The 17,762-nt window shown below is 40.0% G+C and overlaps 1 protein-coding gene across 3 annotated transcripts in view; it reads left to right on the top strand.

The window, feature by feature from the left end:
* LOC139107245 (adhesion G protein-coupled receptor E3) overlaps positions 1-17,762 on the top strand; it is a 63,095-nt gene that overhangs the window by 7,653 nt on the left and 37,680 nt on the right. The window contains exon 1 of one of the 3 annotated variants that reach the window (XM_070664684.1): positions 16,838-17,155. The exons of the other annotated variants lie outside the window; for them this stretch is intronic. The gene's annotated coding sequence lies outside the window, so the exon portion shown is untranslated. Of the gene's footprint in view, positions 1-16,837; positions 17,156-17,762 lie in introns of those variants that run through there. 3 annotated transcript variants of the gene reach the window in all.

The following is a 17,762-nucleotide window of genomic DNA, read 5'->3' as shown; positions in this document are numbered from 1 at the left end:
ACCACTTTAAATTTAGTTCTTTACCGATAAATTAAATCGTAAAGCAGAATACTTCTCGTGTTACTGCGATTCTACATCGACATGGGAGAACGTGTGAGGGCGTTCGTGCATAGATTACGTGCGGTTATGACTAAAATTAAATTGATATTTAATCAGCGATCAATGACATTCGACGCGTATATATTCGATATCACCTATTGATATCACTCGTTTATTTTGTTCGGCAATCGGTGCCTGACAGCTTCCGAAATTGACCTACATTGTAAAACGATTCTGTTTTGCATAATTTTCTTTTCAAAGTTCAGTTTCATTTTACAGTATAATTACCAGATTATACAAACGATATAAAGACTCGGTTATTAAAATTGAAATTTAGATAGTTAATCTTTTATAGAATGTAAAACTCCTTTGATAAAAGATTTTAAATTTAGAGAGAGCGAAGATGAACGATATGAGTTATCTCGTGTATTTTTTTTTTTTCCTTTTTCTTTTTTTTTTTTTCTGCACTTTCGAGAGAAACGTTTTGAAAATTATTTATTAACATAAAATCGTCAGAAAATATACATACATTATGTATTTTAATTCCGACGAAATAACTATCGTATCTGAAGATTGAACAGCGAATGGCAGGCAATAAAAATTAAATCGCATTTATAATTTCGGTTGCGGAGATTACGACGCGAACGGGATTCGCAGAGAGAATACTCGAATAAAACTGAACGCCGTAATATTACACCGTAATATCTGAAATGCAATATTCCGCGACTTCCATGCGGGCAGTATTTTAATTTCCGTTATTCCGTTACGTGACTGGGCGGGTTCGCGCGAATGCACACACCCCGTGCACGCGCGAGTCCTTTAAATATGGGCTTTTTTTTGCCATACGCTATTGTGGGAAACGAGATTACGATGCACATCCAGTAAGCTACCCGTACATTATGATGGTTACAAATTTAATGCCTTCATTTCGAGCGCACGTTAATAGGTTAAGCTCGCCGCAAAACGCTGTGTAAAAATTTTTAATTAAAAGTACTTGACGCACATTCAGCTTCTCTTCTCGTGGAAACTCTATTAGACGGAAGCAATAATAGTAGATTTATCTGTTAACGCGTGAAAAAAAAAAGAAAAAAAAAAGCGCGAAATCGAAATACGCCGTTCAGTTTCGTTAGCGCGACGAGAGATTTAATAACACGGAGATTTAATAAAATAAAATTCTATTAAGTGGACATTCAGGGCGACTCGTCGATTTTATTTTAATGCGGGAGGGCAAGTGTGACAATTTCGACTAAAAGCGCCGGAATCTATTTTAGTATCGGGGCATAATTTTATTATCTAAAATTGACCAAGATTAAACGTGTACCTAGTCGTAATGGCACGCATTAATGACTTAAAATTTAATTAACACATTTACACTTATTTTAAATTAACGATAAAGACTCCCCTCCCCCTCGTTTCGAAATAGAAAGCTATTGATCTTTATAGTCGGACAGAATTTTGCGCGCAATTTAATTTCGTTAATGAGCACGCGTGTGCATTAATTACAATTATGTTAAATATCGTCTAATTTGCCGGCTTTATTTTGATATATCCGCGAATGCGAGCGCGATAAGAGATCGGTCGAAATCCAATACAGCCCGGACACGTGTGTGATAGTTCCGTTAAAGATACCTTTGTTACGCCGTTAATGCCGCTATCGCAGCCTCGGTGTGCAATTTCAAGCCCATTATTCAGGCGCGTCACGCGAGTCCGAGCCGCAATTCGGCATTCCCTTCCACGATTATCCGCCAAATTTCCGAATGAGGGGCCCGATAATGCATGCCGTCACCCAGCACCGCCGCATTATTCCACGTGATTCGTTACAGGTCTCGATAATCGAGCAAAACCCCTCGCGGGATGTGCAGCTTCGTTTTACGGCCGTTTGTTTTTTTTTTCTTCGAAAGTCGCAGCTTTGTCAATACGCTAACTGCCGGATACCGAGCGACATTAATTATTATTCAATCGATTACCTTGCGACACGAGCGCTAATACTTTCGTCGTTCAATTAAAGTAACGGGAATAAGTGAGATTACAAGAACGTTCGATAACAACATCTGCGTCACGCAAGTGCATTAGATTATACTTATTTCCATTTAAAATATTAATATTTATTACTAAACCGAAAGTAAACGACCGAAAGATTAGGTCGGCCAGTCATTCGTCTCGAAACAAACGCTAATTCGCGAACGATAAAAAGGCTGATTTCTCGTTGAACCCGGAGTTGACTTCCATTTCTCAAGTCTTCAAAGTTCTACATTAGGGCACAGCTCGATCGTTAATTGGCTCCGTCATAATCGCGTAATTACATCATTACGCGTGGCCACTGCTCTTTATCGCAGGTCACTTATTAGACACCAACGGTTAATTAAATGTTCGGAAAGTCGAGCGGTATTGTGTTACACAGTACGGAAATTATGTTAAGCGGGGTTTCATGTTCCGGCAAGGTGGGCGGCTGCAATTAAGCGCATCTTGCGCCGCATCGCGTCGCATCGCCTCGGCGTCGAGCCGGAACGGGAGAACGCAGCCTGTGAACGGAGATGAGAACCAGAGGGGGAGGGAGCGGAAAGCGGGGGACGTTTAACTTCGTTTTCACGTTACCCTTAACGACGTTAAAATCGCTGTGACAATCTATCGTCGAGGCAATATCGTTAAGCCGTCTATCGTTACACCCGATAGATTTCAGCCGACTGCTCGCCGCACCCCCGGCGAGGTTCATCTTTGTTAATGGACTGTCCCTTGGCTAACGCAATAGCGAGGGCATGTGCGGCTGATACGTGCGTTGTGCGCGATGACGAGCCCGTTCGCACCGGAGGATTCGCAACCGACGGTGATTCACAAAGGGGGAGGGAAACCGAGTTCGAAATGCCAATGCGTCTGATAAATTACACCGCGACAAATCTCTTGATCGTACATTAATGGTCATTTTTTAATATATTTTTTTTTTTTTTATTAATTCAAAAAGACCGGCGTATCTTGAAATATAAAGCGCGTTGTATATAAAATTGACTTTTAGCGTTTGAAATAAATTTATTCAGTAAACTGTAAGATTAATAATTCAGCAATCTCGACTATTTCTTTGTCTTCTCTTTGTGGTTATTCTAATGATTATTAATATCGCAAAACTTTCTCTGTACGTGGCTATGTGGCAGGGAGAACTATGATAGAGTAACACTGGCACGCAAAAGATACGGCAGTATCTTCTGCATGCACGGTTCCTCCTTATATATCTAGGTTAAAATAATTAACATATCGTATAACGATACGGGGCTATGCTTTCACGGAGGCCCCTCGAGGGTAATTTCTTCTCTCGAATACATCCCCGGATAATTCGACGTGTGCTTCCTTAGCGCGCTCATTCCGATAACGGGTTATTGAGTTGCCGCGTATTGTTAGATTACGTAATTTGAGTTTAATCTCCGCGTAATTAGGGATGTACATCTACGGCAGTTTGCCACGTCGAGAGAGCTAGTGACGGAGATACATTATGTAACTTGCCGCGCTCGTGCTTGCTCATTGTCCGCATTTGCGTCGCGTAATAAAATTAAGGCTATCGGCTTTCTTTTTTTTTTTACGTAATTTTCCGGAGTGATAATTATATCGGCGCATTATAAAGATACGAGTGCTTTTTCATAAAGATTTTTTAATACTTTTCTTGAAAGTTTTAGGACATTCGATCGTTTTTAATTGTGCAAATCGTTGTTACTTGTTTGTTTGTTTGTTTTTTTTTTTATTTAATTTTTTAGTTACGTTTTTAAAATAGTATCTAGGATATGTATTGATGAATTAATGGACTAGCTTAATTGTCTTGTCACAACGCTACAAGCTACATTGCTCTCATAGTATTGCCCCAGGTCGTTCCGGTGCGCTGACACCTGGTTCGGTTAATCGCTTTGAAGCCGCTTCGGCGAGAGCGCTTAAACTCGCGAACTCCGATTGCGCTGTTCCGGAACTTTAGCGAGTCGCAATTGCGGCAACGATATGGCCGAAGCTAACTTTTTGGATTTATGATCCTGATCTCCGTTTAAATCCGATATACCGATTGATTGGGCCGGCTAGTTTGCGCCTCGTATTAAATCGATTTCCGATTCACGGAGCGGAAGATGTTGGCGCGGATTATCACGAAATTAATTACGTCGCGTACAATAGACACCGTTATAATTATTTTCCCGATTTATTGCCAAAATTTGGTATTAATTATGCGGCAGGCGTATCTAGATTAAATTTCGTAAAATCCGGTTTTGCGCGCATATTATTCTGTCGATATGTCATAAACACGGTACACGGAGCATCGACGCTTGTGCTATTGTGGTTTAGAATCGTCGCTGCGCCAATTGTTGAACAAACGCCGGAATAAAAGGCGCCTTTCGAATAATCAATTTCCTGTCGCCGCGTCGAATGTTAGAATTAATTCAAGCTGATTGCCAGTGAGTTAAACGCTAGACGAAGCCGCTTTAACCGAGTCCGCCCTCCACCCTCGGCAGCTTCGTAACTTTGGAAGACGGTGGGCGGCGGTGGCTGCTCTCGTTATCCTCATCAGGGTGATTTAGACGACCCGATTCGGTTTGTCGGCAAAGTTCAACCACGAACGCCGACTGCGGTTGTGTTCGCGACGGAATATTTCGGACCGTCCGGAGAATTGGCGAATCAAGAAATCCTACATTCGTAATCTATCAGATGAATAAAGTTTTTCGCCTTGCCCTTCGAAAAAGTTTTTACATCCCCCCCTCCTTCTCCCCCCCAAAGACTTATTTAAAAAGTTCGCAAACGTAATACGTAATAAATAAAAATTTTTTAATTTAATTTAAGGCATGAGAACTTTATACGTTCCTTTTTCGAATCTGTATATTATTTATTTCTGTACCTCGAAATACGATTGAAGATAAATTGGCCCACCTACATTCTAATTGGCCAAGTTTAAATGCGCGATGGATTCCGTAATCCCAATCGTAATGCACACCCGCGAAACGCCGGGTGTTGGTTCATTATGCCCGAAGTCCGTGTAATTATTTATTTAAACGCGGCGCTCATGTCAATTCCATCGGCCGTTTAATTAAATGCCACAGAGCATGAAAATTATTTTGATGAGCGCGCTCGCGATGATACCGCCGAATTGCGTGCGTACTGTTTGGCACAATATGCTGCAAATATGTACGCACTTGGTGTACGCATTTAATTGAATTTAATTATTATGATGTAAATAAGCATGAAGTGGTGGGAACATGTTCCGACGATAAGTATATACGATTAAAATTCAAATATCAAAATCTTATTTGTTATTTAAAAAGCATCGCTTCTTTCGAAACGCTCTTAATGATAAATATTATTTTTATATACTTTTATCTCATTTAAAGCTATTACATCATGCGATTTAATTAATATTAGTATATTAATAATAGCGCGTGAAATGTGGGCTTTCCATTTGCTATAATTAATTATGATAATGACGTATGGGCCGCGCACGTTAGTCTACTGTACACGGCTAAATCCCACGTGAGTGAAAAAGGCTAAACTGTCGGGTGTAATATTCGATCGACCATTTACGCGTTTCATGAATAAATGAATAATGCGTCTCCCCGAAGTTCGTTTCGCGGAGGAAGTAGTTCATATCAACGTTCGCGCAGCTGGCCGAGCTGGGAACATGTTTATCCACTTTCTCGTTTGCATCTTGAAATAAAGTCCCGCAGCGGTTAATCCGCGGGGATTAATTATTTACGAACCATTTTAACCGTTTATAATTGCAAAAAGAGAGAGAGTGTCGTTCTTTTTTTTTTTTTTTTTACATATTTCGTCTGCAAATACTTACATAAAAATTAAAATAAAGTAAAAATTTTAGTAAATTATGAATTGGATCGAATGCAATTATTAATACGTTTTGTTTCATATATTTCTAAGTCTTTTAATTTTATTTTATTTTATAATTTTTTAATCGAAAATATTAAATTAGTCATCTTTCCATACTTCGATCAGATCGATACGACTTTGCTAAACATAGAAAATAAAATCCGACATATCACCTTCATTCGCCGCGTCGTCGTTTTCTTCTACTTGTCTTTATTCTTCCCGCGAAAAGCCTTAATCCGCTCTCAACTCTAAATCTCCCCGTGCACTTAATTCGCCTCGCTCGCTCGCGAAGCCGCGAAAGGAGTAAAGGGGCGGTATAATGGCTTTAAAAAGCTCATGGGAAAAAGACGTGGAGGTGATTGCCTGGCGAGGCGGAGAAGACGAAGAGTAAAGGCTAAAGTAAAGTAGAGATTTTTGCCCGAGTAAGCGGCTTACGAAGACTATGTCATAGCCTCTCGAGATGCGATATGTGTGTAAAATCAGTGACCCAAAAGAGACACAATACGCTTTCAAAAGAGCAGCAGCACGACTTTCTCGGCTATACATTTGTATTTGAACAGTTATCCTCGTAATTAGTAGCTTTTAATTGACACGTAGATGAATCTGGTTAATGCAAATGTGTGCTTAAAAAAAAATTTGAACAGCGTAAATTACATTTCTGTCAGTGCATGTGCTTTTACTTATAATAATGTATACTTGTCGTGTAAATTTAATTTTTTTTTGTATACAAATTAAATTTTGTTATTGTTATGTGATTGATAGAAGTTTGATATAGGTACTTTTCTCATTTTTTGCTATTAACAATGGATAATTAAAGTAGTAAAAAATATAAATATGATATAATTTAATATTTAACTGCTGTCGTGACCGTTCAATCATTCCAATATTAAACCGGTGTAATATAATTTCTCGAGCAATTCGCTTATCAAACCTGTTTCAAGTGACTCACGTACAACAATGTTATCTGTGGTCACGTACGATCGCTACTCTGCCAAAACGATGCGAAACATCCCCGCAAGCTCTCCCTTCCACATTCCTGATCGGTTTTCCCCCCTGTCTCTCTCTCTCTCTCTCTTTCTCTCTCTCGCTACCATTCTTCTTCACTTTTTTCCTTTTGTCCTCTTTCTCTTGCAAGGAAAAGTGATTCTGCGAGTCTTCGAGAGCTTAGGTACATAATGGAGATTTAAAATCGTTGATCCGCGTGTGTCCACGAAGAAAGGGGAGATTTAAATTTCAGATCAGCCACCTACGCTTTTGTTCACGCGTTGAACTTTCTCAAAAAGAAGAATTGGTGGCAAAAAAAAAAAAAAAAGAAAGAGAGGGAAAGAGAAGGAAGGATTCCGCGGTGGCGCGTCGATTTTTTTTGTGGGTGAAATATCAATTTTGCAAAGGCGGGCGGAAAAATTTTAATTAAACGCCGCGGCGAGCACGCCCAGCGAGCATGATTGAAAAGTTAGCTCGGATTGTTTTGTTGCCGTTGTTCCACTCCGATGCCGCTAGAACTTCGGCCAATTTTTTCAATGAATTTAAATGTTCACGTTATTTTTTTTTTTTTTTCTTTCTTTACAACATAATGTACTTCCTCTTTTATATCCCGAGCGCGAAATACTCGACATTTTTCATTGCAGCACTCACTGCGATTTGATATTAAATTAGTATAAGGAGAAAAACAGTGCTTTCTATAATAATCTATTTTAATTATTATAATAGTTTTATTTTTTTTATTGTGGTAGTTTCGTACTGTTATAAGAAATATTACTCTATATTCTTTAAAACAAATGTCATTAATAGGAAATGCAAATTTATGCAAGTTCGCGCGATACTTGCGCGAAGCCGATGACCGGACACGGCGCGTGCCAAACCTCTGGCTTCTTGCTCGCCCGCACCGGTAACGCGGAACAACTTCCCTTCTCGTCGCGTTATCGTAGCTTGCCAAATACACTGAGATTGTACAATAATCCATTTTTGAAAAATAGAATACTATCAACAATTAATTATATTAATTATATCAGGATTTACGCAGGGAGAAAAAAGATTAATTTTTCTAAGCAATAAAGCAAGGAAACTTGGTTCTGAATACCTTTGGCCTTTATGTATCTTTGCACGGGATAGAAGTTTGAAGATATCGCTCTCGCTCGCGTCAATCTACCTATTCTTGAGCGCCCCAGAGTTGGCTCTTATTCTTATGCGGCGCTCTACGCAAACGCTTCTAATCCGCACATCAAACGAGGCTTATGCCCGCCGGCGAGCAATTTCGTGAGACTTTGGGAGAATCCGCCGCGCTCCCACGTACGTGGCATAAGCAAACGCTTAAAATGGCAAATCCCGAGCCGTCGGCGAAGTTGGACTAGTTTAGTTTCGCGAAAGCCACACATCGCCCTCGTAATCTCTCGTGACCTATCGCCGTTATGTTTTCTCACGTCCTCAGAATAATGTCTCGCTTCCGACGGGCGCGTATATTGATTGTCCTAAATTTCAGCCCGCAAAATTTTCGGCACTCGCCTGTTTATTCGCGCGTTGCAAATCATTCCGTTTCACTTCGCCTTTTATTTCCTTTAAATTCCATCAACACCCGGGCCTTTGGAAATAAAAGTAAAACCATTGAAATTTAATTAAACGGCACGCAGTATAAGCACGAACCGCGACGCACTATGTTTTACGCGCGCACAGAAAACACGGTATAAATATTTCGTAACGATATTTTTACGGAAAAATCAACGTGGCGAAAAGTGTGGCCTTTCAATAGCGTTGAATTAATAAAAGTTGATGAGTATCGGTTTGGAACTGTCATCGTCAAATCAGAGATGCGATATTGTAAAAAAAAAAAAAAAATAAAATAAAATAATAATAAATAAAATAAAATAATATTGAGATGATAGATCGTCACTCTGATCTGGCTGCATAAAATTCGGTGCGTGATATGTGTTATTTCACACACGCGTTTAAAGATGATCGCTTTAAATTCCGTCATAAATGATGTAAAGGTTATTTTTGTGGTATTTTATGATTTAAAAATAATTCATGGAAATAAAAAATTAAAACTATAAAAAAAAAAAAAAAAATATCTATCTTACAAATATGTCCCATATTTACGAAGAGCGCGCGGTATGAAAATATTTGTTTACCGTGCAGGTACTATGCCATAGAGTTATTTTATTTCCAATGGACAATTATTAAAGCATCATTTTAACTTGCTGTCGTGCGCGGTATATTTGACGTGCTTTATTGTCTCCGTATTGCATAGTGGGATTATGGGTGCTAGCGCGGATGCAAATTACCTTCTTTGATGATGCCAATCATTATTCGCGCGTGTCACTATTAGCAATCACGTAAGGTCTGAAACGAACATTCAGAAACCGCGAATTTGGCGAGAGTGCCTTTCGACGAGGGCAATTTATCGATTAACAAGGCCGGAATTGACAGCAATTTATTGCACGATTAAATTTATACAACGTTTGAATGTATTCAGCGTTCCATTTTACCATATAATTTCGTGAAAATTAAAATTTAAAATATCACATGCAACTGTGCACTTTAAATGTTTAATTAGCCGTTTTATCATGAAATATTACGAGGAAAAAAAAATATATATACTATATATATATAATATATTTCCTAGTTTTAAAGCTCTCATTTAATTCGCTTAATTAGCTCAAAGTTGTTCATGTATAAATTAATTCAGTATTACCAATCAATGTTCAATTAGCGTTTTGATTATCGAGAGAAGCGATATCCAGATCCAGATTCTATTGAAAGTTTGTACAATTATTCGAGATTATTAATATAATTGTGTAATTATGTAATTAATGAATTTTATTTCGAGATAATGTTTAGTGGCTTTTGGTAGTCTGTGTAATTATTTCGGGATGCCTAATGCACGCTATGAGAGTGACGGATCGTACTTGTAAGTTTAAGATATTTATTGAACCGGGAACGTGACGTCGCTCGTTGACGATGAGAAATTAATTTCATCAAAAAAGCCTTCATAAGATAATGTAGATGTGCGCGAATCACGTCGGCGGCATACATGACGTTAACGTAATATTACTATACTATGTGCAATCACTTCTGCTACACGTCTAAATAATAATAATCAAAAAAAGCTATTAATTAATTAAATTAATGTCTGCTTTTAGTAGACTTTATCGAGATGTCGCGAACGGTGCATATAGAGTCTCAACCTGAGACCGTTAAAGTGCAAAGATCTTATCAAACGCTAGAAGACTATTAAAGTAAACGGAAATGCCGTTCGAGTACGATCTCGAGAATTAAAAGTTATTAAACCTCCGCTTTGTGGAACTAATTACCGTTTGCTATCTTTTCCCGCTGCAATAATAAAGTTCTTACAGAGTATCTCGTGATAAATTTAATTTCTTTCCGGTGCATGCTAAGTAAATTTTTGCACGAGGCCCCTTACACGTTCTCGATAACATTATTCTTATCATGCTCGAGGCATTATTCATACGTCTTCATCTCACGCTGAATTTTTTATCCGTATCAAATCGGCCGCGATGGCTGTCGGTTATTATAAATTTCGTTACGTTTCTCTATCCGTTCTCTTGTCTTCTCTCCTGTCTTCACGTAATGCTCGAAAAGCATACAAGAAATCGAAATCGTGTATCGAACCATTAACTCCGAATTTTTTAACTTTGATTAACACATTTTTTTTTTTTTTTTTTTTTAATATGGGAGTAGAAAAGAACGAGTAGTTAACCTTTTAATATCTATGGTGTTGAGTTTAAATATCGATAAAACATCAAATCGACTCGGGTGTCAAAACTGCTCCGGTAACAAGTAATAAATACTCTGTGAAGTCGGAATATTAATCGCGAAAGGGAAGAATATTGCTCGCACAAATTTGCATTAGATATCTTAGACTTTTCCATTCAGTTTATTCAATTGTGAGACACTTTGCAACCTCGAAGACGTTCCCCGTCCTGCGTCAATCGGTAAACGATTGATCGGCCGGATCGAATCTCGTTTCATGCAGGAAATCAAAAGCGTGACACGCGCCAAGTTCTGAAAGGTCGCTTAAATGTTTCTCGAAGATGCAACGCCACTTCCTTCGCTTACAGAGGAAAATTACGAGCGACATAAATTATGTCGCGACTTATTAAACTGTTATTTTGTATTTTCCTTCGAGTTCGTTTATACTTTAACGTTTCGCCGCGAGTTAAAATGCACGATAAACGATTATTATGCAGTCAGGTCAATAATGGTTTAATGAACTGCCTGTTTTTATATATATATATATATATTCGGTAAAAAAGTTGTTTATTGATATATCGAAGTTCATAAAAAAAAAAAGTAAGGTTTTTATTTCATTTAAAACTGATTGATAGTTAATGTAAAATAATAATAAAAGTAAAAGAGTTTATAAACAGGAATGAAACGCATGAATTGTGACAATGTTAGGGATACTGACATTTTAGAAGGTGGAGGGACACCGCGAGACGATTTTACTAACGATTTTCCGGGAAGATTGCCGGTCGATACGTATGCTCGTACGTGCGCGGTTAACGGACTTTGATATTTCGCCGTGGAAATTGGATGTGCACCGCGCGAGCCAGAATAGCGAAACGCGCCGTGCTGCATCGCATATGTAATGTATCGCGCAAGGTTGAACTCTAGCTACAAGTCTAAAAAACCGTACATTCTGCGGCACACATTCTGCAGCATAGCGGTCACCGTAATATATAAAATTACCTTTACAAAAAGGGTAAAAGAGGGGCCAAGTGCACGCGTTCTTCCGTACGCGAGATGCGATGTAAAAATCTAGCGCGGGGCTTTGCAATCGCCGGTAAAATAGAAGCCAAACTAGCACACCGAAACTTTTTCGCATGTAAGCAGTTCTCCATAATTATTAACTTGCCCCTCTCTCCCCCTCTCCCCATCGGAGTTGTTACGCCGTCGCGCAGTTTAAGCGATTAAACGTGTTAATTAACCATATAAAGAACTCCGCGAAATTAAATTTATAACGCGCACGTGGTGTAATTAGCGTGGTGGTTTTCCACGTGCCTTATTGTCACCAGGATTTATCGCTCGTCACGTTCGGAAACCTTGGCGGCAGAGCGAGTCTAGGCGACACGCGTAAAATCGCGAAGGGACAAAAGTTATCATAATCGCATTGTTACCGCGCGTCACGCGCGACATCATTTTCCCCGCTTAATTATAGAGGAACTTAGTTTCGAAGCTGAAAGCCGCGCGCGAAAGTGCAGGATGCCGCTAATTCTGGCACGGCCCGAGCGATGATTTACTATGAGAGTTATCGCGGGCGCACTTACTGCGGCGTAAATTATCGCTCGCGCCGATAACAACTGCGGAATTGTTTAACTCCGCAACACGTTCGCAATGAATTCCACGCGATTCGTCATAAAAGCCGCCCAATTTATGTCGAAAATTGCGGGAAATTTTCGCCGCGCGACACGAAAGTCGTGATCGATTCTGATCGCATTACGATTTTATCGCGATTTTAGTCCGCACGAAACGGTAACGTCGTCATGTAATTATTGGTCCCGCATAATTTTGTGTATAAAAAAAAAATCTTTAATTCGTTATGATATATAATTTTTTTATTATTTTTTTTATGTAATTGAAATGAAATTGTCTCGTTAAGAGACAGCTTTAATTTCTTTATTAGTTTATTTTCTCGCGAGGTAAAAACCGGGGAAGGAAAAATAACGGCGTTTGTGTGCCGATGTGCACATCGTCGTCATATCGTCTTCGCGCAAACAAAGGCAAGGCGAGATAGAACTGACTTTAATTAATTGAAATGCACCGGGGAGCGATATCCGAAGGAGATTAAAGCCGCTCTCGTCCTGGGTTCTTTTCGCTTTTTAACTACGCCCGGCATCGCATTGCGACATAGTTTATCATTTATTTCAAGTATTTTACAACTGTGTATTTGCGATATGCAATTGATTTGAATATTTCAAATGCAATTCCCGAGAAATTAATTCGAACCTTCTTTGATATTTTCTGTTACATTTCATCACTCTGCATTTCACGTTTATTCTCTGAATCGTTGTGCCGTGTGTATTTACGCGCGGAGGACGCGTTTAATAAATCGCTGTCGAATAAACATAATATTCTCAAAACTGGCTAATAAAATTTTGCCGGATATTAAATGAAATAATGTCAATATGTAAATTCGCGAAACGTTACACGCTGTGCAATTTTATACCGAGTGGGCGTAGTTTTGCGAACGTTCGGGTGTACTTAGTTTTTGCGCGATCGATCGCTATCGCGAACCGTCGTGAATCGATGCGGCCGTTCCGACGGATTAATTGTCGCGCGCGCGGCCGATAATTATTCATAGCGCAATATCGCCGACTTGCGGAAACTTGCGGGCACGACATTAGAATTCATGCTGCATTACAAACGCGAAAGTCGGACGAGCGGGCGCGACGATGGGGATCGATAAAATCCCTTCGCGTATTCTCGCGTGCCGCGGAAGGAAAGAAGGAACGGAATGCGCGGGGCTCGCTTATCTCGTTATCATCTATGTACATGCGGATCGATAAAAGGTCAAGGGCGCAATGTTTTTTTTTTCCCCACCGCTTGCCGTTCCCTTTGCCCGCGTGAGGTTGAAACAATTTTCAGAATTCTTAGCGAAATCCAAGATTGCATTTTAATTGCATTTATGCTACAATTCTGAGTACGAAATCGCGATACTGCAATATTTCCGAGGTGAAAGAATCCGTTTTATCGAAGAAAGAGGAGAAAAGAGTAGGATGGATTGAAATATGTAAAAACCATAGATATCATTACGCCCGTTCTGCGTTCGGACTTTTTTTTTTTTTTAATTACTGTTTGAATTTTACTTTAACGTTATTGCGAGAAATAAATTATTAAAATTATTGATCGCGTAAATAAATTTAAATAGTTACGTTGTCTGCGTACAAAGAAAAGAAAAAGGAAAAAAAAAAAAAAGAAGATCGCCGCGAGAATCTTCGAAAGCTGCAGTCGTAGCCAGAGATAAATGAATCCCACCTTCTTAGATGTTAAGCGCTGCTACAAGAGTTATTCATCGTCGTGTTAAATTATTTCTCCCTTGATACGGTCTAATTTCACGTCACGGAATGTTATCAGCCGGTTAATGTATGTTGCACGATGCATTTCCGCGAAAGGCGGCTCTCAGCCGGCTCAGGGTGAATCGCCTGCAGTGCTCGCGATCAGTCCACTTTCAGACGAGTACGCTTCCGCGCTTTCCCGGTAATTTTCTTACGAGTTTCGCCTTTCACAAGACGGGTTCAAACTTTAATGAAGACGAACGTTAAAGAAGAAAGTTGCCGGTGTCTCGGGGCGCCCGAACTTTTATGCAGAACATAAGTTTCCCTGCTTTGTCGGCTCGCTACATCTCGTCACATATGCGCCAAAGTTTTAATCTCAAAAAAGAATCCCCTCCCCCTTTTTTTTTTGTACCGATAACGCAAAGTTTATTATAACGTTTATAACGATTTCGTTGCGTGTACGAATTAAACAACGATATCTCTTACTCGGATCGTATCGAATTGGGAGATAAACGAAAGTGTCAACTGCGCCGCAAGTGGCCGGAAAGGACGAATCTCGTGCCGCAAGCGAGTCAAGGGAGTCTAAGGGAGTCAAGGATGCGATATAATTATATCGCTGCGTTCTCGCGAATTGAAAACGCCTGTCTTCGATCGATTCCAACTTCCGGCTAAGATTTTAACCGCATTTCGCTTCCTCTCTCTTTCCCTTGCTCTCTCGCTTTTCCCTTCGCTCTTCCTGGAGCGCACTCAATATCTGCCAGCATCCGGGCAGAATTGTTAAGCCGACTGGCTCCTGACCTAATTAATCGCAGATCCGCCAATCCATCGCGGACTTCCGCCTTATGGGCGGTTTTACTCTCCGCGATATTCAAGACTCGATAGACGAGAGCGGCACTTTTCAATTTTATTAACGATTGTATTGAATATCGACTCTGTTTCTTTTTATCGTTTTTGTACCTATTTTTTTTTTCCTCCCCTCGAGGACCGCAAGTTTCTTTTTAAAAGGGACAGAACCGGAAATCATCGATGATATTAATTAGAGGAAATAAAATATTTACGTGAAATATTCACGTCGAGTATTCACGTCATGACTTTTGCGTCATGTTTTTGCAAACACGTGACGCGCGCAGTTTAATATATGGCAGAGAGCCGAAAGCGTAATTAATGCAGGACCACTTGACCAAATATGATAAGCCGTCTTTGTGACGAAAATAAATGTTTGACATGGTAAATGCATTGCGCGTCAGTGAGGTAAATATTTGATGGGTGGGCTTATTGGGGATTTTTATCTACGTACCACGTTATTAATTCCGAAATATATTACGATAGGGCTAAATTTAATCTCGCACCCCGTATTTTCGTATTATTTATTTTTATAGAATTACGTTCGAGGTGCATTAACGATATTAAATAAACAGGAATTAAGAAATTAATTAAATAACTAATTAATTAAAACATTTTTTGTTTAAACGGACAATTAATAAAGCATCACAAGTAATCTTCCGTTGAACTGTAGTTGATACTACGAGATAGCAGTGCGTGCTAGTCAATTAATCACGATATTTATTTTTAAAAGGAAAAAAATAAATTACGCGACTTACCAATCTGCATGAACTTCAGCGGAGTTGTTGAGTTCTGCCGGTGACTGTAACATAAAAAGGAAAATATTAATGCAGACATGTATAAAAGTATATTAGTTAATAAGGCTAAAAAAAAAGGTAAAAGTTTTTTTTTTTAATAAATATTTTATTAAAAAAAATTTATGTTTACCTAAAAGTTGCTCCGCTGATGCAGGATGCTCATCCCGAGCCTGCACCTCCTCTCAGATGGGACGTGCCGAGTCATCCTTCCGCGCACTGGACACTCGCGAACGCGCCCGATAAATTACTCGCGAAAATTAATTTCTTATTGAACACTTTCGCGCGACAGTCCACGACACTCCCGTTACAAAATTTTTATATAAAAGAAAGACGTCCGAATACTTTGCGGAACTCCCGAAGCGACCGACGAACCGGCTGCGGTTCGTATTCGTATAGTTTCGGCGTGCGACACTTTTCTCCTTCCACTTTTTCTCCAACGGGGATGTCAGGCTCGTGCTCCTTCGATGAAAGTCTTCCTCTGGATTTTTATCTGAGACAAAAACAAGTTACGTTTCGATTAGCAAAAATAACGAAAATTAAACATGCTGCGTACAAGCAATTATAACTATTCTGTGCAAAGTATTCGTTTCACGGACACTCTACGTGTACACGTTATCGATCGCGAAGGTCAGTTCGCATCAGCTAATATTTTTACTTACGCTAAAAGTATTTCACGCACGGCAGCCGACCGGCACGTATCTACGTTTCACGTGATCACCTCGCGAGATGTATACACCGCGTGCGCGACCGACCTCTAGTATACTCTCGGTCGCTACGCAGCGATATACATTAACAGAGATATTCACGCCTCGCATTCCTACCCAACGAATGAATATCTCCCGAATCGCGGACTGGTCGATCGAAGCCCTCCTCCCTCCGAGCCTGATTGTACTTATCGACGCTTCTTTCACGGCTTTTAAAGAGAGGTTCGTTTAATGTACGCATATACACACTTTCCACTTACTTCGTATCAAAAAGACGTATGTATGTAGTTGCCGGTACGCACAATTAGTCCAGGAAGGTAATTCACGCCAGGTTATGTGCCTCCTGGCCCGTCGATTGTGCGTAGATATTTAATAGTTACGGAGCACGTGCTGCGTACGTTTCGTTCGACTGCTGGAGAAGGACAGAGCGAGAGTGGGGGTAGTGGGAGAACGTGGCTCGCTCGCGGCTCGCTCGTGGCACATACGCTGCTCGCTCGCGACACGTACGCTGCTGCTCGCTCTTATCTTTTATTTTTAATTACTAGTACACTTGTTTAAATAGGATTAAAAACAATCGTTCAAGTATAGGGGGGGGGGGAAAGAATCTCGCATTTATCAAAGATCTATCCTCGCGATGGATCTCTCCCGGGATTCTTTAAACTCGCCGGGATTTCGCAGTGACAATGATAAAGATCGTCCCCGTGGCCGAGGGATCGCGTCTAGGAATTCTGGCCCTCTGGAAAGCGACAAACGACGCGAAAGTTCGCCGTTGGGGTTCTTTTAAACTCACGTTGACCCAAGTTCTTTCGCGACGTGGCGGAGATCTTAAAGGGATTTTTCGCCGAGGTGGTGACGAAGCGAAATAAGCTTGAGTGCCGCACCCGAATGCCAGCGCGTAAACAGCACGACGGAAAGTTTGCAGGTTAGTTTTTTTTTTTTTTTCTTTTCTTTTCTTTTCTTTTTTTTTATGCGACAACTTCGTAACGGTGTTACTTTATATGCAAATAAAACGCAGCAAGGTTTTTCTGTCCTTATAAACTTTCCAAGGAGTAACTTCCCTAATGAATGTTTGCCGCGATACAATATATTTAGCGTAATTTTTACGGCGGAAACTGTGCAATTTTTCTGTATGAAGCGCGGGCACATATGACGTGCGGCGTAAACCCATAGAATTAGCCTTTAACTTTTCTTTAACAGAGACGTCTGTGTCAAGCGTTGGCTTTTTCTACTGAATTACTAAAAGCCGCGTGGTAGATTAACGTTTCGTATTAAATAAATCCTTTGCACGCGCAGTGGCGACATTTGGAAATATTCAGGAGCTAGTTCCTTCCATTTTTCTCCATTAAAAATGTTTCGTACGTAATATATTATTAAAACGAGGAGAAGGGGCCCGGTTTCTCACGGGCACAAATAAGGGAGCGCATTAACGAGAACGCTCGTTTCTTCTTCTCGCGTTTCTGAGAAAACGGAGCAGATTCTCGAGTCTTAACGTCTGTGGACTATCTAAGTCTATATAAAACACACTTACA

Source organism: Cardiocondyla obscurior, linkage group LG12 (assembly GCF_019399895.1).
Source record: "Cardiocondyla obscurior isolate alpha-2009 linkage group LG12, Cobs3.1, whole genome shotgun sequence".
In the NCBI taxonomy this organism is placed as follows: domain Eukaryota; kingdom Metazoa; phylum Arthropoda; class Insecta; order Hymenoptera; family Formicidae; genus Cardiocondyla; species Cardiocondyla obscurior.
This window is presented reverse-complemented; position numbering and strand designations above follow the sequence as displayed.